At 43.8% G+C, this 24,794-nt stretch overlaps 1 long non-coding RNA gene across 1 annotated transcript; it reads right to left on the bottom strand.

Moving 5' to 3' along the window:
* Window positions 1–1,642: 1,642 nt before the first annotated feature.
* On the bottom strand, window positions 1,643–2,372 carry LOC119262476. The gene is made up of 2 exons (XR_005129679.1): window positions 2,234–2,372; window positions 1,643–2,143 (listed from the first exon to the last, which is right to left on the bottom strand). It is a non-coding gene; the product is annotated as an uncharacterized LOC119262476 (long non-coding RNA).
* Between the last annotated feature and the right edge of the window lie 22,422 nt (window positions 2,373–24,794).

The raw sequence follows: 24,794 nt of genomic DNA, 5'->3' as shown, positions 1-24,794 counted from the left end.
TGCAAATAACTCAGCCAGTTTGCCCTGAGATTCCTTTAGTTTCTGAATAATAAGCCTTAGTATGTAATAAGCCTGAGACTTTAGGTCTTAAATATAGATTTTCCAAAGGGAAAGATGCATTTTTTTTACATTTTCATAACTATTTTCATATTGTAAAATAAAATAAAGTCATAGTGTCAAGACAAGGTGTATGGAGTCAATGCAACTTGACTAATTGCAATAGAATATAGTACAATTTCTTACTCTAAATTAAGATATTAAAGACATATCATTGGGGTACCATTGTAGTGACAGTTTAGTTTACTAGCTTATTTTTCCTGACATGGTGGTGGCAAAATCATTAACCTATCTAGTTTTCATAGGCTACAACAATATTGTCCAAATAGGTAGCATAGGACTTTACACTGGTAACATTTGGTTATGTAGTGTCAGTTATAGATTTTGTAAAAAGCTTTTTGTCTGACAATGTAGGAAATCCAACCGACCAATCAATACGCAGACCAAAAACATAACCTCCCTTTCTCTATGCTGTATCAGACATGCATGCAGTAGTAATTTCCACTCAGCACAGGCATGGAGAGAAAAGACTGAGCCCTATGGAGGTGGGAGCATTTAATTATCTGGGACCAAAAATGTTTTGGAGGAGCGTCTCATGCCTACAGCTGAGAGTGAGAAAATTGGGCTGGAATGGAAAACGTTGTTGGGGCTAAAAAAAGGCGGCCCTGCAGTGGGCTGTGGGCTCGAGCGAGGAGGCCTGGGAAATAACCAGGTTTCTACAGCATGTTCGGGGCCGTGTGTGTGGGTGGGTGTTCGAGTGTGTGGAAGTGTGTATAGAGCGGATCTTGCCGGGCTGGGAAAAGGCCAGGCTACTCGGCAGGCTCAGACTTCATTAAGAGGTGCAAACAGATCTCGGCAGGGTACACACACACTTATACGATGGAGTCCAGTGTCTCTCCAGTCACAAACACACATAGACACACACATCAGAGTCAAATGTCACTCCATACACATACACACACATATAATCAGCAGGATACATTTGGATCTCCTCACCATAAGCCTAGTGTGAGCTAAAGGCTCCAAGTGGTGACGACTCATTAAAACTTAGACGCTGGAATAACTACCACTGTGCTGGACTGCTAGAATCTTCTAGCAAAGTCTCAACATCTTTCCTCTACAAGGGCGACCCACACCCTCATTCATTACATAACCCAGTTATATTTTATCTTAAGTAGAAATGTACAGAAGACATATAATGTTTTTTTGACCTCTTCTTTATAAGAATGGAATGAAGCTTTGTAAGAGTGTTATAAATGGAACAAATATCTGTCAGTCCAGTTTAAGGGCCCTTATGCCAATACAATGTCATTTATGTCATAAAACATCTTTTTTTTCATTTTGCAGTCCTACAATGTTAAATAATCATGTATCACTTTATAAATGTGATATTCAGTGTTTAGGCATGTGTTATGAAGTCTCCATGAAGGTAGCCTTCAAGGTGTTGCCTTCTATTCCAAGCAATTTTAGACCATTTCTATTAGTCCAGTGTTCACACAATGGGTAACATACATGGGATGTAAACTAATTAAATGTTCACACAATTTTTCCTAAAAAAAAAAAAAGAAAAACGACAAAAACAAAGTTTACAGAGTTTACATAGTTTTATTGTTAACATGACAAGGCGCTGACACATTAGCTTGAAGCATTACTGGAACAGCCAGTTGCTGTCACATTTTTGGTAGTTCCTGCTGTTTTCCTTCAAATATAATCATCATAGCTGTGACATTTGGCCGCCACTGATTTTGCTCACATTTCAATGCACAGCAACTGTCCTATAATCCATCCGCCCGGGGTGAGTAAATATGCCCAGTGCCCGCCTTCAGTGGGCCTGAGGGTTGGCCCACCCCTCCCCAATGCAAGCAGCAGTGTCTCTGTTTAGACAGAAGCTTGGCTTCTTCTGTGAGGATTCCGGAACCTTCTGGAACATTCGGAAGAGTGACTCGACTCTGCACCCGGGCCGATCCGACAGTGACCCTGGCGTCAAAGCAGGCCACCGCCGGGCCCTCCGCTTCCGTCTGCTGGCCATATTTGGCCGTTTAGCCGGCCGCCTGTGTGGATCAGATGGGTTAAGATGGCCGGCCGGCTGGGAGGAGAGAGAAAAAGAACATCAAAAAGGTGTAAATTTCAGTTCCCCCACTTTTGATTAAGTCAAGCATGAAAAGAAATGTAATACTCTGGAGTGGCGGAGGCTTTACGCTATTGATGCTGTTACTTCTGCCTGAGCGGAGCCAGTGAGCCGGCGGGGAGTGGAGCGAAGGCCCGGCCTGCTAAAGACGCGGCCAGATGGAGGGCTTTCTCTGCTTCTGAAAGGAAGCTTAAGGGCTCCTCTCCTCAATCCTACTCAATACTGCCTGGGCGAAGTCCCAGTCCATGCTGCCCCCTTTAACCCCAACAGCTCACACTCATTCTCTTTCTTAGTCTCTCTGTTTCTCTCTCTCTCTCTGCTTTCTCTGCTTCCAAAGCTAGTAGCTTCAACCATATGGACTTGTTTAAAAACTCCCGCAGCTTGCTAAACACAAGCACAACAACACTATGCTCATAATTGGGGCTGTCTACAGCAGACCACCCCCTCACTACCACACACACACATTGACAGATGACACTCTCTTACAAGTAAAACTACTTTCTTCCTTTCTTTCTTTCTGAGACTAAAACATAAAAAGTTACTAAAAACAGTCACTTTTGTTGTACATTGTCAACAAAAATCTATTTCATAGAAGAAGAAAAAATCATGAAGTTTACTCACTATGTAAATTGTATAATAAATGGCATTCAAATTATGTGAAAAAGAAAAAAAAACATAAAAATTGGAGATTTAAAGTTTTGTGCAGACGGCAAAGATATAAACACAGGTAAATACTTGACTGGATTTTGGTTGATTGGTTAAATCTGTGTCCTAAGGTCCAGTGTTTTGCTTTGCCACACACTGAGAAACACATCATTCAAATGTGGCTCCAACCTTCCCAAAATAACAGTGTGCCTCCTTGCTACATTTCCAACCAACAAGGCTTTCACAAAGTGAAACTGAACCCCAGAAATGGCCCTGCCTCTTATTCCATGGCCAGCAGAATGGGGGGAAGCCTTTGTAAAGACTTAATAGAATCTTTAAGCGCTCCAACAATCCACTCCCCTGGAGCTGCATTAAGCAGTTATTGTAGAGGGACAATGACCTAAATAGCTCAACATCAACTTCATTAGCCATGCGGCCGGGACTGAGAGTGTTTCACGGTGCAGCCTATTGTCAGGGCTCACCCCAGGTGAGCATTAAATTGCAAATGATACCCTGAAAGGCGAGGAGAGAGAGAGGGAGAGAGAGAGAGAGAGAGAGAGAGAGAGAGAGAGAGAGAGAGAGAGAGAGAGAGAGAGAGAGAGAGACTGGCTGCGTTAGGACAGAGTGAGTGAAAAAGCGAATGAAAAGGCAGTGGAAGAGCTGCTCTGACCGTAAAAAATCCAATACATCACAGCTTTGGGGGAGAGAAATTCTTCTCGTCTCCTAAGTGTCTTATTTGTAAGCAAGAGTGAGCAGAGGCGGATAGAAGGGAGAGAGAGTCCGACAAAAAGGGGGAGAGTTAGAGAGAAAGGAGACCCCTGAGCCTAATGACAGACTGATGGCAATTACTTCAAGTCTTCAACTGTGGCTCCCTATTGCCACATTCCTGCTGTAAATTAGTAGACTGGGAGGAATAAGGAAGTGATTGGACTCAGATGAAAAAAGAGAGAAAGAGAGAGCGGGGAGGGAAAAAAAGAACTTTTGACTCACTCCGCAGAAGTCGACCACCATCAAAAAAAGAAAAAAAGAAAAAGGGAAAACTTTCAGAGTGAGTCGGCTGCAGCTTTGATTTCTCAACAAATCAATAAGCGCATCCTCCTCCCAGGCTAACCATATCCACTCGGAATGGCCTCCGCGATCAACATGTTAATAAAAGGCCCTCCGCAGAGCCTTCATCAAGAGGCTGTGGGGAAGATGTGAGTGACGCTAAGAGATGCAGTGATATCGGGACGGGGGATGAGGGAGGAGGGGTGCGGGGAGGGAGGAAGGAGGGGTGAGGGAGGGAGGGAGCGTTCCCAGGCGGAACTTGATGTCACCCTGCCGGATGAGAAATGGGCCTTTGCATATTCTCTGTCACTGGCGGGCTGAAGTGAAGGCACCCCAGAGGCCAGTGTTGGTTGCCGCTTGCCTGGCGGAGTGGAGTAAATTAAAGCCGAGGATTAGGCTAGGGCGAGATGGCGGATGACAGGCACAGAAGAAACAGTCTGGCAGAGGGGCTCTCGCCCTGCCCCATATGTCTTCATGAAGTACCACAGTGGGGGCTCGCTAATGAGAGCAGCGCAGCATGGCAGTTTAGCTCTCAAACACCAGAGGACACAGACACACACAAAAGACCCATCATATAGATGCACACACACACATACAGTAGATGCCCACACGTCTCGTACTTGTGCAAGCAGTGCATTTACAATACATTTACACGGCTGTACAAAGCGACTGTCTCAAAAATTACAATTTTTGACAAAAGCCAAGCAAAATGACAAAGCCAAGCAAACCCAACCAACTATATTTTAGATAATTTTCTCACTCAAGGAAAGAGCCACCTGTCATTAAGCATTTATAACCTTTTATAACAAGTTTTATAACTTGTTCCCCATTTGCTGCAGTAACAGTCTCTACTCTTCTAGGAAGACTTTACACTAGAGGTTGGAACACTGCTGTGAGGATTTGTTTGCAGTCAGCCACAAGAACACTGGTGAAGTTAGGTTTGGAGCAACTGATGTTGCTCAGTGCTTTTCTGTGGAGATTATATAAGCTATATACATGTGTGCTATTGACCATTTATGTCAGCAATGGGTGCACCTTAAAGTAGCTAATTTCAATCTTTCAAAAGGGTGTCTGGACACTTTTGGACATGCAGTGTTCTTGGATGTGAGTATTTGTTGTGTAATCAAAAGTCATATGGTGCTAAACGTGTTACACATTTTTAAGCTAGTTAATTTCCATTATCGACAACATCATAGTGCTGTATGAACTTGCTCATTTTTGGGGTGGAGCTTGCATTAGTGGGTGGAGCATGGATAAGTACATTGGTAATGTTTTTTGATATCTTTTATGCGACATACAACTGTGACAAATTAACAGAGATATAAAATGACTTTTCATTAATGCCCCAAAACCATAATCTTCAATCATTAAAAAAACTAAAACATCCAGTCAAAATGCCAAGCAGCAAACCTATTTACCAATCAGCTTCCTAGCATTTCTGATTTCTAGCAACGAAGCTCCATCCTTTGTCTGCTTGTTTCGGGGTTCATTGTGTGAAATCGCACCTGAAAACGAACAAAAACACCAAGACAATTTCAACAAGAAAAAGCGGAGAGTCTCTTTGCAAATACAGCCGTTGCACATAATCCTTTTTCTCCATGCAGGAGCTATCTGGGATTCCAATCTAGCATTTTAAGAAGCGTGGTGGATACCTGCCTAGCGGGTGCAAAGAGGTGTGCTTGCTTTAGAAGAATAATTACCACACGATTACAGTATAATTACGCACATTAACGCTCTAGGTTTCGCTGCTGCTCCACGAGGCTAAATGTGACACTGTAATTAGTGAGTAGTCCACATTTCAGGGCCTGCGAGCATAAATGGGTGATATTATTAGAGAGAGTTGCTTGGTCCCTGTGTTCCCCTTCATAAATAACCTCCAGCTAGAGCAATGGAAGTATTAAACAGGACTGTGACTGTGTGTGTGTGTGTGTGTGTGTGTGTGTGTGTGTGTTTGTGTGCGTAGCTATATGGCCATGCATTTCGTCTGAACCAAATATCCCAGGGATAATAGGATAACCTGAAGGTTTGATACTATAGAGACATTTTGTTGGGTTCCACAGCTTATTTATTTATTGCCTAAAAATCATTATCATTATTAAATGTTGTCAATAGCAATTCTTATCACTGATATCCATAAACATAGTGTTTGTCCAGAATATTCTGTCTTCTGTTTGGGCCTTCATGCTTCTTATTGGCTTATTAATCAGTCCTCTGATTGTCTCATCCTCTGAGGATGGCTGTCATCTTCCTACTTTTACCTTCCACTGTTCAGAGTGTAATTGTGTTTTTCATTTGTTCGTCTCATATTATGTTCCAAATAGTGGAGCTTTAGTTTGACTTTCTAGGCTTCAGCTTTATTTGATAAGGATCCACTTTTTCCTTTGCCATCCAATGTACTCTCTAAAGTTTTCACCAGCACCAAGTTCAAAGACATGAATATTTTCTGTTCTACTAGTTTCATTGTCCAGCATTCACAACCATAACGACCTCAGCCTGGCAATTCTGATCTCTGATTTTAGAGACATAAAGTTCTTTTCAGACTCATTTATCCTTGCTCTGCTGAATGCCATTCTGTGCTGTCTATCTTGACAGCTGAATAGGCAACAAATGTCCAATGTTGTTCTACATTGTTCACTATGAAAAGTTATAATTTTTCCATTGTCATAATGTTTGTTTTCATATTAAACTGAAGACACATCTTTTCATTCTGTTCTTTAACTTTCCTTATAAGGGCCTTCAGGTCTTTCAGGCCTTCAGCTATGAATATTGTGTCATCTGCATATTGAAGGTTATTCATATTTCTTCCTCAATCTCAAACCTTCGTCATCTTAACCCAGACCTGCTTCTCTGTCTCTGTATGTTCAGTATTAAGGTTAAACCAGTATGTTGACAGTATGCAGCCTTGTCTAACTTCTTCGTCAGTGTGGAACCAGTCTGTTTGTCTGTATGTCATGATTGACATGAAGTGAACCAGTGTAGAGATACAAATGAATTGCAAGATCTTTTTAAGCATAAAGCCAGGAAAAACAGAAATAAAAAACATGTGACTTTTTAAAAAAAAGTGAGCAAAAAATTAGCAAAATGTTTTTGTTTGGTTAATAAGGTTAAGGTAGGGGCTAGCACACATACAGTCATTGGTGTGATGGATGGATGATGGATACACAAAATGAATAGGTAGACCACATCTTATTCACTCAAAACTGAAAAGAATAATTGAATAAATGATGCACTTTATTTGTGGTGACTTTTATTTTGACTTGGTCTATCAGTAAATGAGCTACATTGCTGTCTGCTTTTCTTGCTAACAATTGAGTAACTGGTGCACCTTAAACTGCGAGTTTTCAGACTCTTGCTAAGCCTTGTCTGCTCTTTCTTTTGATTTATAACCTCACCATACAGTCCTCAATTTGTGATGTTGTGTGATATCTTATATATGGCTCTGAATAAAGTGGAAAGATTTTGTTCTGAAGAAATTCTGTTTTCAAACGGCATTGGTGTCACATATCAAAAGTAGCTCAGAGCATGCAGGGTGGATACTTCTGACAGTTCTGACACTAAGCAGTGAGACCTCCTGAACCACCAAGCAGGTTTAAGAAATCCTTCCAGTTCAATTAGTTCATCACTGTGGACAACCATGAAAGGGAAAGAGACAGACCTGCCTTATGACAATTGGAAAATAATAAGTTGATTTTTTTATTTTTTTTGGAGAATGTAAAGCGAATCACCCTGACAGACAGTGGAACTGTGTAGTAGACCCCATACATTGGCGAGGTCTTAAAAGCACACCTATGCTTCTTTTACATTTTGTTTTGGAAGCAACTTCGAATGTCTTAGGAAAATGTACAAATGTATCCCTATTCTTAGTGTGTGTCAACGTAACTATTTTACATGAAAATATTGTTTTAAAAATATCAGATATGGAGTTTTAGTGGCAAGAGTAGAGAAATGTTGATTTCCTGTGAAATTGTTAGTAATTGTGGGAGAAATGCATTTGCAATTTCATAAAATATTAAGAAAGAAGGCTACCCACAAAACTCTGTAGTCTCTCAGTCATCTAATAGCACCAACATAGCACATACAGAATACAGTCAAAAACTGAGAAGCTTCAATAAAAGAGCAGCACTGTTCTTGTACTGCAAGGTCAGTAAATACATGCATGTTAAGGACAGCATTTAGTATATATGACTCTTGTCCAATACTTCTGTGTTAAATGAGCTAGCTTGAAAACCTTTGAGAATTTTTATGCAATTCTGTTTACACTAAATATTTTATGCCTGTTTCACTGTAATGTTAAATATCTTAGCTTGCTAGCTCATGGCTCCTACAAGATAATGTCTTAAGTGTTTAAACAGTTTCTACACTGAGCTATTAAATAAAAGATTTTAAGCAAACTGTATGTTCTAAGTGTACTATCAAAGTACAGTAAAACTTAATGTGCAATTTTTAAAAATTATTTTTCAAAGGTTAAATGCATAGAAATAAACCTATATATATGTATATATATATATATATATATATATATATATATATATATATATATATTATATATATATACTGTTATACCAGTGCTGCTGTAAATTTACAGAAATACAATGTAAATTTACAAAAAAGCACTTTATCGCACCTTTGCATTTTATTTAAGTAGTTTTTTCTCAAAGTAAAACAGAATAAAAATATATTTTTAATTAAAGTATTTTTAATTTGTTGCAACATATTTTTTTTCCATCATTATGAAAACATTCACCATTAATTAACAAGTTTTGTCTGAAATCTCTACTGGAGGACACTCTGTTTTTTATGCTGTAAGGTGACCATATTTTGGTTTTCAAAAAATGAGGGTGGTGGGGGCAGGAGGGTGGCGTGGGTCTATAGAAAGCAAATGTAAGCACTAAGGTCACAGGCACATCCCACACATTTTAGGTAATTTAGAAATCCAAGCTGCAGTTTTTAGGTCCCAAAAAGGAGGTCACCTTAACCTGTGCTCCATTCTATGTGTAGGCTTAGTCCAACTGTTAGAGCAAGCAGTGCTGTGCATAGTTGCAAAGGAGCAGCAGGTTGAATTGAGCAACACCTGAGAGGTTTTATACAAACATTACATGATATTACACACTGCCACTGTTGTAACAAGACCTTGTATTTCACTTTAGGCAACTTTACAGGAGAAGGATGTTCTTAACTTTTAACTGAAGATAATGTAAAATGGTTTTTGACGGCTTGTATTGGTCCATTAATCATAACATTTTCAACTGGGGTTTCAAAGGATACAAAACATAAAAAATGTCAACGATGGGGATAAAAGATTTGGTTATGACCTACAGACAACATTCAAAATCAGGGGTTTGAAACTTAGAGAATTGAAACAGTATGAAAACATTCAAACAAAGAATAGGTATTACAAAATGAAGATGAAAGTTTCTGCTCTATTTAAAGGTTACCATTAAAATTCAAGAACATTTCTGAATTCGGTTAATGCCTTTACACACAAAGGTCAGATATTTTTTTCCATTTTTTTCCACTTATTTCTTTCCACTGAAGCCCATGTTCAGATGTCCATTAGATAGATGGATCTACTTATCAGAGGTTTTTACACAAAATTATGGAGTCCATGCCTGTTTGAGTGCATGCTATCATTAATTTAAAAAAGTACCCCACTTTGTGCTCAAATATTTTGCGGATAATAGAATTTGTCATTTAAAAAGCAAATATGATGAGCATAAAAAATAAAAGCATTTTCACTCATGGTTTCAGAAAGTTTGACCCCCCAATATTTTGTGACATTGCATGCAAGTATGCAGTGGTTGTTGGCTCGAACATATGGTTCTAGGGAACAACATCAATTAGCAATAAACTTAACACTATGCTGAGGTTATCTGAGCTTTAAACTCTTACACTCATGTTTAATTTCCAAAAACTGTCCCATGAAAATACATTCACTGAAAGAATTTGGGATGCAGGAGTGGTTCTTCTATAGCACCCAACTCTTTGTGACATAAGTGTCAATGAATATCTACATTAAGTGTATGCATTAACCTTTCAAGGCATCCATAAACTGGTCTGATAGCGGTCTGAATAAAAGTGAAGGAGACAAAGCAGAGGATTTAAGAGATCCGATAGAGGGCATAGTGCAAAAGTTTACGTTCCCAGAGCAAGTGGAAGGGAAAGGAGTAGGAGAGCAGGGCAAGAGAGAAAAACGAGTGCAGGGATGAAAGGATGAGCAGCGAGCTGGCCGCATAGATTTACATCCGCAGAGAGGATTACAGACACCTACTTCCAGCTTAGGGTGGAGGTTTTGAAGTTTTGGTCTGGGAGGGAAGAGATCCCTTTGGCAGAGTCCTGTTTGATTCTGGTGGGAGTCCGCCACTAATCCCACCCTATACACACACACACATATTCTCACCTTCTGCCTGATCCACTGCACTAACTCCTCTCGGCAGTCCCAGGATCGTTATCCACCATTCCTCCCTCTCTTGCCTCGTTCGTCAGACCAAGTGAGGGTGTTTGAAGGGGGGGGCTCTCTTCTCCTCTTCATTAATTTCCCTAAGCAGATTACTGGGAGTGTGTTTGTTGTTGTTGTCAGAGCTATCTGATTTGCCTAAGCCCTTTGTTTTTTCATCTGGTTTACACTTTAAAGCCTCCCTCCAAATGAGTCCCACTCATGGGGGATAAAGTGGACCCACTGGCAGGGGCAGCCAACTTCACAGACACACACATAGAAAGCTGGCCAGAGCAAGGGAAGATGAGAGAAATGGGGGGACACTGCAAGCTTGAGTGAAAGCCACTTATATGTATCGAACACAGGTGCTCAAAGATCCTTTTGTGACACTTTTTAAGAGTTTAGGGACCAATAGAAATGGCCCAAAAACACTTGGGCAAAAAACTTGTTGTATTAACTCACATTAATATACATTGGTAGTGCTGTCACCCCACTGCAAGAAAGGCTTGGCTTCAACCCTGGCTGGGCAACCAGGGTCCTTTCTGTTTGGAGTTAGCATTTTTTGCCCTTGTCTGCATGAGATTCTTCTGGGTTCTCTGGTTTCCTTCCACAGTCTGAAGACATGCAGTCAGGCAAGTTGGACACACTAAATTGCCACTAGGTGTGAATGAAACAATAGCAATGTGTAATTTTTGTGAATGAGATGTGCAAGTGTGAAGAATCTTTCTAAAATTTTCATAGTTTTAGCTTAGATCCATTTAGGAGTCTCTGTTTTTTAAGACTATACTATATGGAGTTATGGATTAAGTAAAGTTTGGGGGAAGCCCATGCCTAAAGCCCCTTCTCCTTTTAATCTAACACTGCATAAACTTCTATCTCTACTTCCAATTCCCCAAACAAGTTGTTTTCACAGTCCCTATAACCATCTTGTCTGCTTCCTGTTCCTCAGTTCTATCCGTCAGTCCAAGTGAGAGTCCGGCCTTTTAGCTGTAAGCAGAAGCCACACAAAAGTACAGTCCAACTTCTCAGAGTTCTTTCCCTCCCTTAATCACAGCCTCCCCTCATACTACCTTCATACATTAAGGGCAGAATCCAAACTCGCAAAAAGTTTCCTTAACCAGAGAGAAAAAGCCCCCCAACCCAGCCACCCACACTTTCTGCAAATTTAGATGTGCCAAGAAGCAGATAGGCCGTGACGCCTGATGAGCGTGTTGATCTGCTGGGCTTAGAGGTTGAAGACCAGATAACAGTGCGCATCAACACATGCTCCAAGGGGTCAGAATTTACCAGCGAGGCTCCATCCAGCCATGCAGAATACACAGCAATGACAATACTGTACCCCGGCCAGCGACCATGCCTGCCATGGCGAGTGCTGCCAAGCACTGCGCTGAAAAATGAACCATCAAAATGATGTGGTCAGTTGGCAGGCTGTCCCGGCTGTTTTTCTTTCTTTCTTTTTTTCCCCCCTTTATCCTTATAGTCCAAAGCCGGGTGGGAATTTGCCAGTGATGACCAACTGGGTGCCCGGAGGTCACTCTGTCTTTTCGCTGAAATGTCTCATTAGAGAAATGAACAGTGTCTGAGATGTGGCCAACGGGCAAGCTGGCAGGCCCCACCACTGCCGCGTTTCAACTGGACACCCCTCACACACATCATTATCGGCTATCAGTGACAGTCAGACCAACATTACGCAATTAATCCTCCTTTTCATAGGCAGTGAAGAGAGAGTGATTTAGTATGTTTGGCGCAAATGAGCTGTCATGCTCCATGGCCTAGTATGCTGCACTCTCTGCTCCAGAAACGGTTGAATCTGACTGTTTTTAATACTTCAGCACAGGTGTTTTTATACAGTTTCACACAGTGCCTTTATTTGATACAGTTAAAGCTTCAGATATACAACTCTAGTTTGTGTAGCACAAGTTTCTGGGAAATACATAAGTAATTGTATCTTATTACTATGCTAATACTATACTTATTAAATATTATCTTAAATGATTCATACTTTACTCATGTATTACCGAAACTAAATACTTGTACTTAACTTACGTATTTGAAACAAGTCAGTAGATATTTATTTTTTTCTTGCCACTTAGTCAGTCAGGTCAACTAATGATAATTTATTGTTTTTATTCAAACATTTAACCAGTCTCATAACAGTGTAATATAAAACTGTCCATCACTTTGCTAATTTGTATTTGTGTAAGGGCCAGTACCACTGACTAGTCACTGCACCACACACCACCAAAAACATTTCATTAATCTGTTAAAAGATTTACTCTTTACTTTAATATACTGGAATATATTTACATGTCAATACTTGATTTTTACTCAAGTATATTTTGGCTCTAAATATCCATGTTGAATTTAATCATTTTAACAAAGTATTCATGTTTTCACTTAAGTACAAAAACCCACCATGAAAAACGGGCACAGAAAACCATGTATCCTGCCCAGGATAGGGTCACCGGGACGTACCCCTGGAGCCACCACCTGCAAGGTACAGCATAAGGGAGCAGTGCAGTGCTGCACAGGTAGTGGGAGATGGCAGGGGGGCCCTTGGTGGCCTAGGCCCTTGTGGCAAAAACTGGCTCTTGGCACGTGGAATGCAATCTCACTGGAGCTTGTGCAGGAGATTGAGAGGTACCAACTAGATATAGTTGGGCTCACCTCCACCCACTTTGTCGGCTCTGGATCCAAACTCCTTGATAGGGGTTGGTCTCTCTCCTACTCAGGGATGGCACAGGGTGAGAGGCGCCAGGCGGGAGTAGGGTTATTCACGAGTCCCCGGCTGGCAGCCATGCAGTTGGACTTTGTCTCCATAGTCTTACTGGGTGACTTCAATACTCACGTTGGCAATGACTGGATCTGGAGAGGTGTGATTGGGAAGAACGGCCTGCCCGATCTAAACCCGAATGGTGAATTGTTATTGGACTTCTGTGCCACACATGGATTGTTCATAACGAACACCAAGTTCGAACACAAGGATGTTCATAAGTGTACATGGTACCAGAGCTCCTTGGGTCAGAGGTCAATGATCGACTTTGTTATCATTTCATCTGACTTGGGACCATATGTTCTGGACACTAGGGTGAAGAGAGGTGCTGAGCTGTCAACTGATCACCATCTGGTGGTGAATTGGATCAGATGGCAAGGAATACTGATGGTCAGATCCGGTAGGCCCAAGTGAATAGTGAAGGTTTGCTGGGAAGGACTGTCGGAGGCCCCTGTTCGGGATGATTTCAACCCCCATCTCCGGGACAGCTTTTCTCATGTCCCGGAGGAGGTAGGGGACATGGAGTCTGAATGGACCCTGTTCAAAACCTCCATTGTGGAAGCTGCTGGGCATAGCTGTGGCCAAAAGCTTGTGGGTGCCTGTCGGGGTAGTAACCCAAGAACCCCCTGGTGGACAGCGATGGTGAGAGAGGCCATCAAGCTGAAGAAAGAGGCCTTTAGTGACTGGATGGCCTGAAGGACTCCCGACTCAGCAGAGAGGCACCAACAGGCGAAAAAGGTGGCAGAAGCAAAATCCAGGGCGTGGGAGGAGTTTGGCGAAGCCATGGAAAAAGACTTTCGGTCAGCTTCAAGGAGGTTCTGGACAACTGTCCGGTGACTCAGGAGTGGTCGGGGTGGCTGCGTCCAAGCTGTATTCGGCAAGGGTGGAGAAACTCTGACTTCAAATGAGGATATTGTCGGTCGGTGGAAGGAGCACTTTGAAGAAATCCTTAATCTCCCAGGAGTCAGGGCTGGAGGCCTCTGGTGGGTCAAGCTTCATTTCCCTGGTGGAGGTCACTGAGGTAGTTGGCAAGCTCTTCAGTGGCAAGGCACCTGGGGTGGATGAGATTCATCCGGAGATGCTTAAGGCTCTGGATATTATGGGGCTGTCATGGCTGACGCCCCTCTGCAATATTGCATGGACCTCAGGAACAGTACCCTTGGACTGGCAGACCGGGGTGGTGGTCCCCATTATTAAAAAAGGGGACCGGAGGGTGTGTGCCAACTATTGGGGTATCACACTGCTCCACCCCCTGGGAAAGTCTTTGCCAAGGTGCTAGAAAGGAGACTCTGACCAATAGTTGAACCTCAGATTGAGGAGGAACAATGTCGGGATTCCATCCCGGCCGTGGAACAATGGACCAGCTTTTCACCCTCTTGCGGATTGTTGAGGGGGCATGGGAGTTTACCAACCCAGTCTACATGTGTTTTGTGGATTTGGAGAAGGCTTACGACCGGGTTCCCTGAGACATCTTGTGGAAGGTCCTCCGGGAGTATGGGATACTGGGGCTACTATTCCGGGCCATTTGTTCTCTGTACTCCCAGAGTGAGAACTGTGTTCGTATACTCAGCATTAAGTCGGGCCCTTTCAGTGTTAGCTTTGGGCTCCAGCAGGGAGTTGTGCCCTTTATCCCCTCCTGTTCGTTATATTCATGGACAGGGTGTCAAGGCACAGCCAAGGTCAGGAGGGCATTATGTGTGGAGGGTGGCATCTCTGCTATTTGCAGACGATATTGTCCTTTTGGCTGGATCACATGGTTGCCTCCAGCGCTCAGTAGAGTGGTTTGCAGCTGAGTGTGAAGTGGTTGGTATGCGGATCAGCACCTCCAAATCTGAGTCCATGGTCTTAGCCTGGAAAAGTATGGCATGCTGACTCCAGGTAAGGGGAAAGGACTTGCCCCAGGTGGAGGAGTTTAAGTATCTCAGGGTCTTGTTCATGAGTGATGGGAAGAGGGCTCGTGAGATCGGCCACAGGGACAGATGGCAGCAGTAATGTGGTCACTGTACTGGACTGTAGTGGTGAAGAGGGAGCTGAGCCATAAGGCAAAGCTCTCTGTTTACCGGTCGATCTGCATCCTGACCCTCACCTATGGTCATGAGCTGTGGGTAATGACCGAAAGAATGAGATTGTGAATACAAGCAGTGGAAATTAGCTTTCTTTGCAGGGCAGGCTACACTCTATTTGATAGGGTGAGGAGCTCGGCCATCCAGGAGGAGCTCGAAGTAGAGCCGCTACTGCTCTGATTGGCAGGAGCCAGCTGAGGTGGTTCAGGCATCTGATTCAGATGCCCCCTGGACACCTCCTGGTGGGGGTGTACCAGGCACAGCCTACCGGGAAAAGACCCCGGGGTTGTCCTAGGACCCACTGGAGGGATTACATCTCCAAGTTGGCCTGCGGCTTGGGGTCCCTGGGAATGAGCTGGAGGAAGTTGCAGGGGACATCATCATTGGGGATTCTCTGCTCTCCCAGCTGGTACCGCGACCTTATCTGAATTAAGCGGTTAATGATGATGATGATGACTTAAGTACATTTAAATAAGTTTCTCTATATTTTTTTCAACTCTACAATGAAACCACACCCTCCCAACTTATTGTAATATTCTCTAACTCTAACATTGTTATACTTTAATATGTACCATTTATTTCCCAGTCCTAACAGACCACATATGTAAGCCACAAATATTTAAATTCAATGATTTGTGATGTCCAAAAACAGCTCATTTACATATATTCACTAGTTTAGCCTTTAGCAGCTGAGATCTGCCTATTCATGTTGAAGTTATAAGTGTTTCACACACACATATGTATATATGCAGTTCTGTGTGAAAGTCTTAGGAACCCAAGACACAAATCTATTTATTTGTGTAGTATGTGTTTATTTGCTGAGAAAAGTGTTAATATTTGAATAAACAAAATGTATGGAATATTAATTTATAATGAATATATATATTTATCTAATCATATAAATAATAAATAGTGATTTTATGGATGTTAGTTTGTTGATTTAACCATTTTCAAACCTTCTGCTAATTCAAAAGCAGCTCCTGGTTTGACCAATCAGTGCTTAATTAAATTGTGCTCATGATGTAATTGATGATATTAACAAGTCTCTGTGGTGGCTGTGAAGGAGTCAAGGAAAAATATGGACCCAAGAAATTCTTGTTACTTTTGATTGTTTTCATGTTTATTTGAATTATGAATATGACTTTGTTCTAATGTATATTATGATAAACTCACGTATTTTCAGAAGAGGGAAGAACACAGGATGACATAGCGTGGAGGGAGGTGCACACAGGTGGATTATGTCCTTAGCAGGAGATGCCACCTAAAGGAGACTGGAGATTGTAAAGTGGTACCAGGGGAAAAGTGTAGCAAGGCAGCATAGGGTGGTTGTCTGTAGAATGAGATTAGAAACAAAGAAGAGGAAGAGAGTGAAGACAGAACCAAAGATTAGATGGTGGAAGCTGAAGGAGAAGGATGGTTGCAGGCAGTTCAGGGAATAATTGCAACAGGCCCTTGGGGGCAGTGAGGAGCTACCTGAGGACTGGGAAACTACAGCTAATGTGGTGAGAGAAACTGGCAAGAATGTGTTGGGTGTTTCGTCTGGTCAGAGGAAAGAAGACAAGGAATGTTGGTGGTGGAATGAGGAAGTCCAGGAGAGTATTCAGAAGAAGAAGGCAGCTAAGAAAAAGTGGGATAACCAGAGAGATGAAGGAAGTAGGCAGGAGTACTGTGAGACAAGTCGCATAGCGAAAAGAATGGTGGCAAAGGCAAAGGCTCAGGCCTGTGATGAGCTCTATGAGAGGCTGGACTGTAAAGAAGGAGTAAAGGACTTGTATCGTTTGACTAAACAGAGAGATAGAGCTGGAAAGGATGTACAGCAGGTTAGGCTGATAAAGGATAGAGAGGGAAATGTACTAGTGAGTGAACAGAGGGTGTTGAGTAGATGGAAGGAGTACTTTGAAGAACTAATGAATGAGGAAAACGAGAGAGAGAGAGGAGGACAACGGGGCAGAGATAGTGGATCAGGAAGTGCAGAGAATTAGTAAGGTGGAAGTGAGGGCAGCTTTAAAAAGGATGAAGAATGGAAAGGCAGTTGGTCCAGATGACATACCTGTGGAGGTATGGAGATGTTTAGGAGAGAAGGCAGTGGACTTTTTAACCAGGTTGTTCAACAAAATCCTGGAGAATGAGAGGATGCCTGATGAGTGGAGAAGCAGTGTATTGGTCCCCATTTTTAAGAACAAGGGTGATGTGCAGAGCTGCAGTAACAGAAGGTATAAAGTTGATGAGCCACACCATGCAGGTATGGGAAAGAGTTGTTGAAGCAAGGCTAAGGCAAGAGGTTCAGATCAGTGAGAAGCAGTTTGGTTTCATGCCCAGAAAGAGTACCACAGATGCAATTTTTGCATTGAGAGTGTTGGTAGAGAAGTACAGAGAAGGTCAGAAGGAGCTACATTGTGTCTTTGTGGATCTAGAGAAGGCATATGATAGGGTGCCAAGAGAGGAACTGTGGTACTGTTTGAGGAAGTCAGGTGTAGCTGAAAAGTATGTTAGGGTGGTGCAGGACATGTATGAGGATAGTGAGACAGTGGTGAGTTGTGCAGTTGGAGTGACAAATGGTTTCAAGGTGAAGGTAGGGTTACATCAGGGATCAGCTTTGAGCCCCTTCTTGTTTGCAATGGTGATGGACAGGTTGACAGATGAGGTCAGACAGGAGGCTCCATGAACCATGATGTTTGCAGATGACATTTTAATCTGTGGTGAGAGTAGAGAGCAGGTGGAGGAGAATCTGGAGAGGTGGAGGTTTGCACTGGAGAGGAGAGGAATGAAGGTCAGTAGAGATAAGACGGAATACATGTGTGTGAATGAGAGGGAGGCAGGTGGAAAGTTGAAGATGCAAGGAGTAGAGGTCATAAAGGTGGATGACTTCAAATATCTTGGGTCAACCATCCAGAGCAATGCACAGTGCAAAAAAGAGGTGAGGAAGAGGGTGCAGGCAGGATAGAGTGGGTGGAGACGGGTGTCAGGGCTGATGTGTGACAGAAGGATAGCAGCAAGAGTGAAAGGGAAGGTTTACAAGACAGTAGTGCGTCCTGCTATGATGTATGATTTGGAGACTGTGGCTCTGTCTAAAAGACAGGAAGCTGAGCTGGAGGTGGCGGAGATGAAGATGCTGAGATTTTCGTTGGGAGTGACAAGGATGGACAAGATTAGAAATGAGCAGATCAGAGGGACAGTGAAGGTGGAGCAGTTTGGAGATAAAGAGGCCAGGCTGAGATGGTTTGTTGGAGATGGTGCCGCCGGGTAGAAGGCGAAGAGGTAGACCTCAGAGAAGATTTATGGATGTAGTGAAGGTGGACATGGTTGGTGTGAAAGTAGAGGAGGCAATGGATAGGGCAAGATGGAGGCAGATGATCCGCTGTGGTGACCCCTAAAGGAAGCAGCCGAAAGAAGAAGACTGTGTAATCCATCCATCCATTATCTTCCACTTCTCCGGGGTCGCGGGGGCAGCATCCTAAGCAGTGAGGCCCAGACCTCCCTTTCCCCAGCCACTTCCACTAGCTCTCCAAGGGGGATTCCGAGGCGCTCCCAGGCCATCTGGGCGATATAGTCATGCCAGCGTGTCCTGGGTCTTCCCCGGGGTCTCCTCCCAGGTGGACTTGCCTGTGACACCTCCCGAGGGAGGCGTCCAGGAGGCATCCTAACCAGATGCCCGAACCACCTCAGCTGGCTCGGCCTTATGGCTCAGCTCTTTCTTTACCACAACATACCGGTAAAGAGCCCGCATCACTGCTGACCCAGCACCAATCCGCCTGTCAATCTCCCGCTCCCTTGTACCATCACTCGTGAACAAGACCCCGAGATACTTGAACTCCTCCACTTGAGGCAAGAGCCTATCCCCGACCCAGAGAGGGCTCTCCACCCTTTTCCGCCTGAGAACCATGGTCTCGGATTTAGAGGTACTGATTCTCGGCTGCAAACCGATCCAGCGAAAGCTGAAGTTCGCGGCCTGATGTCCCCAATAGGACCACATCATCTGCAAACAGCAGCGATGTGACCCTGAGGTCACCAAACTGGACACCCTCCATCCCTTGACTGCGCCTAGAAATTCTATCCATAAAAATTATGAATAGAATCGGTGACAAAGGGCAGCCCTGACGGAGTCCAACTCTCACTGGGAACGAGTCTGACTTACTGCCGGCTATGCGAACCAAACTCCAGCTTTGTTTGTACAGGGCCTGAATGGCTCGTAGCAAAGAGCCATGTACCCCGTACTCCCGAAGCACCTCCCACAGAATACCCCGGGGAACACAGTCGAATGCCTTCTCCAGATCCACAAAGCACATGTGGACTGGTTGGGCAAACTCCCATGAACCCTCTAGAATCCTGGAGAGGGTGAAGAGTTGGTCCAGTGTTCCACTACCAGGGGGGAACCCGTACTGCTCCTCCTGGATCCGAGGTTCGACTATAAGCCGGACTTTCTTCTCCAGTACCCCTGCATAGACCTTACCAGGGAGGCTGAGGAGTGTGATTCCCCTGTAGTTGGAACACACCCTCCGGTCCCCTTTTTTAAAAAGAGGCACCACCACCCCAGTCTGCCAATCCAGTGGCACCGCCCCCGATGTCCACGCAATGTTGAAAAGGCGTGTGAGCCAAGACAGCCCCACAACATCCAGAGCCTTGAGGAACTCAGGGCGGATCTCATCCACCCCTGGAACCTTGCCACCAAGGAGCTTCTTAACTACTTTAGCGACTTCGGCTTCAGTAATGGACAAGCCTATTCCCATGTCCCCAGACTCTGCCTCCTCACTGGAGAACGTGTCGGTGGGATTGAGAAGGTCCTCAAAGTATTCCTTCCACCGCCCAATGACGTCTTCAGTCGAAGTCAGCAGCACACCATCTCCACTATATACAGTGCTAGTGCTAAAGTCACTTTCCAAGGGCTCACCAAACTCCTCCCATACACGGGTTTTTGCCTTGGCGACAACTGAAGCCGCAGATCGCTTGGCCTGTCGATACCTGCCAGCTGCCTCTGGTGTCCCACAGGCCAACCATGCCCGGTAGGACTCCTTCTTCAGCTTGATGGCATCTCTCACCTGGGGTGTCCACCACCGGGTTCGAGGATTACCGCCCCGACAGGCACCAACTACCTTACGGCCACAGCTACAGTCAGCCGCTTCAGCAATGGAGGAACGGAACATGGCCCATTCTGAGTCAATGTCCCCCACCTCCCCCTATATCTGGTCAAAGTTCTGACGGAGGTGTGAGTTGAAGATCAATTTGACAGGTTCTTCTGCTAGACGTTCCCAGAAAACCCTCACTATACGTGTGGGCTTGCCTGGTCTGACCGGCATCTTCCCCCACCACCTGATCCAACTCACCACCAGGTGGTGATCAGTTGACAGCTCAGCTCCTCTCTTTACCCGAGTGTCCAAAACACATGGCCGCAAGTCCGATGACACGACTACAAAGTCAATCATTGAACTGCGGCCTAGGGTGTCCTGGTGCCATGTGCACTTATGAACATCCTTGTGTTCAAACATGGTGTTTGTGATGGACAAACTGTGGTTTGTGCAGAAGTCCAAAAACTGAACACCACTCGGGTTCAGATCAGAGAGGCCATTCCTCCCAATCACACCCCTCCAGGTCTCACTGTCATTGCCCACGTGAGCGATGAAGTCCCCCAGTAGGACAATAGAGTCTCCAGGAGGAGCACTTTCAAGCACCCTTCCCAAGGACTCTAAGAAGGCTGGGTACTCTGAACTGCTGTTCGGTGCATAAGCACAGACAACAGTCAGGACCTGTTCCCCAACCCGAAGGCGTAGGGAAGCTACCCTCTCGTCCACTGGAGAAAACCCCAACATACAGGCACCGAGTCGAGGGTCTATGAGAAAGCCCACACCTGCCCGCCGCCTCTCACCATGGGCAACTCCAGAAAAGAATAATGTCCAGCCCCTCTCAAGGAGATTGGACCCAGAGCCCAAGCTGTGTGTTGAGGTGAGCCCGACTATATCTAGCCAGTATCTCTCAACCTCGCGCACCAACTCAGGCTCCTTCCCCGCCAGTGAGGTAACATTCCAAGTTCCAAAAGCCAGTTTCAGCAACCGAGGATAAGAATGCCAAGGCCCACGCCTTCGGACACTGCCCAATCCACAACGCACCGAACCCCTACTACTGCCCCTCCCATTGGTGGTGGGTCAATGGGAGGGGGGACTCATGTAACTCCTTCGGGCTGGGCCCGGCCGGGCACCATGAGTAAATGCCCGGCCACCAGACGCTCGCTGGCGAGCCCCTCCCCCAGGCCTGGCTCCAGGGTGGGGCCTCGGTAACCCTGTTCCGGGCAGGGTACACAAGTCCTGCTTTTGTGTCTTCATAGGGGTTATTATGGATCACACTTTGTCTGACCTGTCACCTAGGACCAGTTTGCCATGGGAGACCCTACCAGGAGCTTTTGCTCCAGACAACATAGCTCCTAAGATCATTCAAGCACGCAAACCCCTCCACCACGATAAGGTGGTGATCCAAGGAGAGGTATATATATATATATATATATATATATATATATATATATATATATATATATATACACACAGCACCCTCCACATATTTACAAGATGTGTTACAAGCTTTAAAATAAATTAAATTTTTCTTTCAGAAGCATAATCGCACACTGAAAATTGTAGAAAAATGTAACCTTTAACTCAAGTGAATAAAAAAAAATCCCTGACTAAGAAATCTTTATTTTTCATGAAATCACCTGTTCCACAATTTTTGGCACCTCTGACAATTCCTAGAAAATAAGTGTAATTGCAGCATTTCTGTCATTTCTACTGTAGTTGATAAAGTTGATCAGGGTATCTAGGAACCTTTAATTAGTAATTCATCACTTCCTGTTTCCCTGGGGTATAAATATGACATGACACAGAGGCCTATTTCTCTTCTTGACTCTTCAACAGGGGAAAGACAAGAGAAATCACCATTCAAATAAGGCAGATGTGTGTCTACCTTCATAATTCAGGCAATGGCTAAAAGAAAATAGCCACTCGCCCATATCTTAGTTGCCCATATATACAGTCAGAGAAATCATCAAGAAGTTTAAAATAACTGGGACAGTGGCAAACAAGCCTGGACGAGGACTCAAGTTTATCTTGCCACCACACACAGTGAGGAGGATGATAAGAGATAAGAGTAAAAAGTATTCCAAAGCTGACTGTTAGAGAATTGCATCAAAGAGTAACAACTTGGGGTCTGGAGTTCCCTCAACATGTGGCCAAATCTACACAAAATGGTTCACCCGTCACAAAATCAAACTCCTCCCATGGCCATCTCAGTTACCAGACCTCAACCCAATTGAAAACCTGTGGGATGAGCTGAAGAGGAGAGAGCATAGGAGAGGACCCAGGACTCTGGATGATTTAGAGAGATTGTGCAAAGAGGAATGGTTGAAGATCCCTCTCTCTGTATTCTCCCATCTTGTGAAATGTTATAGGAGAAGATTAATTAACTGTCTTGTTTGCAAAAAGGGGTTGTACAAAGTATTAACATCAGGGGTGCCAATAATTGTGGCGCAGACGATTTCATGTAAAAGAATTATTTCCTAATGTGGGATATATATATATATATATATATATATATATATATATATATATATATATATATTAGAAGCCTATGAACACATCTTAATGAGGGGTTTAATATGAAGTTGTCCCAGCCTTTGCAGCTATAACAGCTTCACCTCTTCTGGGAAGGCTTTCCGCAAGGTTTATGAATGTGTTTATTGAAATTTTTGACCATTCTTCTAGAAGCGCATTTGTGAGGTCAGACATTGATGTTGGATGAGAAGGCCTGGCTAGAGAGCTCTCCTCTCTAATTAATTCCAAAGGTGTTCTATCAGGTTGAGGTGCAGGCCAGTCAAGTTTTCTACCCCAAACTCACTCATCCATTTCTATATGGACCTTGCTTTGTGCACTGGTGCACAGTTATGTTGGAACAAGAAGGGTCCATCCCCACAAAGTTGGAAGCATGAAATTGTCCAAAATCTCTTCGTCTGCTGAAGCATTAAGAGTTCCTTTCACTGGAACTAATGGCCCGAGCCCAACTCCTGAAAAACAACCCTACACCATAATCCCCCCTCCACCAAACTTTACACTTGGCACAATGCAGTCAGACAAGTACCGTTCTCCTGGCAACCCCCAAACCCAGACTCGTCCATCGGATTGCCAGACGGAGAATCGTGATTCGTCACTCCAGATAACACTGGTCTACAGTCCACTGCTCTAGAGTCCAGTGGTGGCGCTATACACCACTGTATTTGTTGCTTTGCATTGCACTTGGTCATGTAAGGCTTGGATGCAGCTGCTTGGCCATGGAAATCCATTCCATGAAGCTCTCTATGCTGTTCTTGAGCTACTCTGAAGGCCACATGAAGTTTGTAGGTCTGTAGCAATTGACTGCAGAAAGTTGGTGACCTCTGCACACTATGTACCTCAGCATCTGCTGAACCTGCGCTGTAATTTTACATGGTCTACCACTTCGTGGTTGAGTTGCTATCATTCCCAATTGCTTCCACTTTGTTATAATACCACTGACAGTTGACTGTGGAATATTTAGAGGAGGAAATTTTACAACTGGAATTGTTACACAGGTGGCATCCTATCACAGTACCATACTGGAACCCATTCTTTCACTAATGTTTGTAGAAGCAGTCTGCATGCCTAGGTGCTTGGTTTTATACACCTGTGGCCATTATTTGGATGCTGAGTGAATACTTTTGGTAATATATATATATATATATATATATATATATATATGTGTGTGTGTGTGTGTGTGTATGTGTGTGTGTGTGTGTGTGTGTGTGTGTGCGTGTGTGTGTGCATTACTGTGCAAAAGTCGGCGGCGACCAGTCACTCATAAAGTTATTCATTAATTTAAGCTTTTCTGTTTCTCACATTCCAATTAATCACATACACATCCATGATGCACTCTGGGCTGGGCAGTTTATTGTCCTGTGAATATTGGCAGCTTATTTGTTTGGATTACAAATTTTCTTTAGACCTTCTTGGCAGTTCCATAGCATTCAGTTGTCTTTTCACAGTAGAAGACTGGGCAGAAAATCCTGTGGATTTTTTCTGATCTAAAACAACAGTAATTTTTTTTTGTCTCTCAAGGAGGGTTTAAGTACTGTTTAAGTACTGTTTAGTTGACAATGACAGTACTGTATATAAGAACATTATGGCATATTGGCCATTTAATGGTCACATAAATATTTATTCTTTAGTTCTATCAAAGAACAAGAAATAGGGCATTTTAGAGCATTACATTTCAAGAAAAAATGTAACACGCTCATTACAGCTAACCTTCATTAGAACATTTGTCATTCAGTTTGGTCATCAGCAGTGCATGCCATGCCATCAGAACCATCAGCAGGCCAGACTGTTATCTGGCCACAGATCAGAGAGAGAGAGAGAGAGAGAGAGAGAGAGAGAGAGAGAGAGAGAGAGAGAGAGAGATGGCATGAGAGTCAGAGAGAGAGTGAGAGAGAGAGATGAAGTGAGAGAGGGGCCTGATTTGGATTGCAGCCATCATGGGCAGAAAGAAAAGCTATTGAGAGAGGTCCACTAATGGGCAAGCTTAGGACACTTCTATTCCAGAACAGATCAAATATGGAGGATATGGAGGGCATTCCTGCTCAAAAAGGTCAAGGCTGAC

This window comes from Pygocentrus nattereri, chromosome 25 (genome assembly GCF_015220715.1).
Source record: "Pygocentrus nattereri isolate fPygNat1 chromosome 25, fPygNat1.pri, whole genome shotgun sequence".
In the NCBI taxonomy this organism is placed as follows: domain Eukaryota; kingdom Metazoa; phylum Chordata; class Actinopteri; order Characiformes; family Serrasalmidae; genus Pygocentrus; species Pygocentrus nattereri.
Note: the sequence above shows the minus strand (reverse complement) of the source record. Positions and strands in the feature narration are given on the sequence as shown.